The sequence below is a fragment of the Rhagoletis zephyria genome, unplaced genomic scaffold (genome assembly GCF_001687245.7).
Source record: "Rhagoletis zephyria isolate East Lansing unplaced genomic scaffold, Rhagoletis_zephyria_1.1 Rzeph_scaffold_03199, whole genome shotgun sequence".
Lineage (NCBI taxonomy): Eukaryota > Metazoa > Arthropoda > Insecta > Diptera > Tephritidae > Rhagoletis > Rhagoletis zephyria.
This window is the reverse complement of record NW_016160282.1, coordinates 13,704-14,245: the sequence shown is the minus strand read 5'-3', so window position 1 is coordinate 14,245 and position 542 is coordinate 13,704.

Here is a 542-nt window from a genome sequence, read left to right as displayed (position 1 = left end):
GTTTGTTTTCGTATCGTGACCGTAAAGCTTCCCAGGCCAGCTCGAAGTTATCATCGCTGAGCGGGTATTGCTTGACGATGGAGCCGGCTTTTCCTTGGGTTTTGTATCTGAGGTGATACAATTTTTGAGCACGGGAGAGCTTCGGGTGGTTGATGTACACCGCTGTGAACATGTCTAATCAACGACAGTTGATCGGCAATTTTAGCTTTGGTCACCTCATACAATTCAAGGCAAGTGAAGTACTTGCCTTCTACCAAAGTCTTAAAGTTTTCGGGTAGGCTGTCATTTGGCCTTTCAAATAGCAAATCGTAGGCGGACTGGAGCCGTGCCCAACAATCATCTAGTGAATTGTCTTTTATCATGAGATAGGATTCAGTGTNGGCAGTTTTTGCACAGCTTGGTTTGGTTTGCGAATTGTACTCGGTTTGGTACCGAAATTCGCTTAAATTGTGGGCAGACTCTAATGGGATGAGGGGACTTGCAGTAAGCGCAAGTTGTTTCCCTCTTAGGTTCTGCCACAAAGGTTTGCGTCCAGTTAAAGG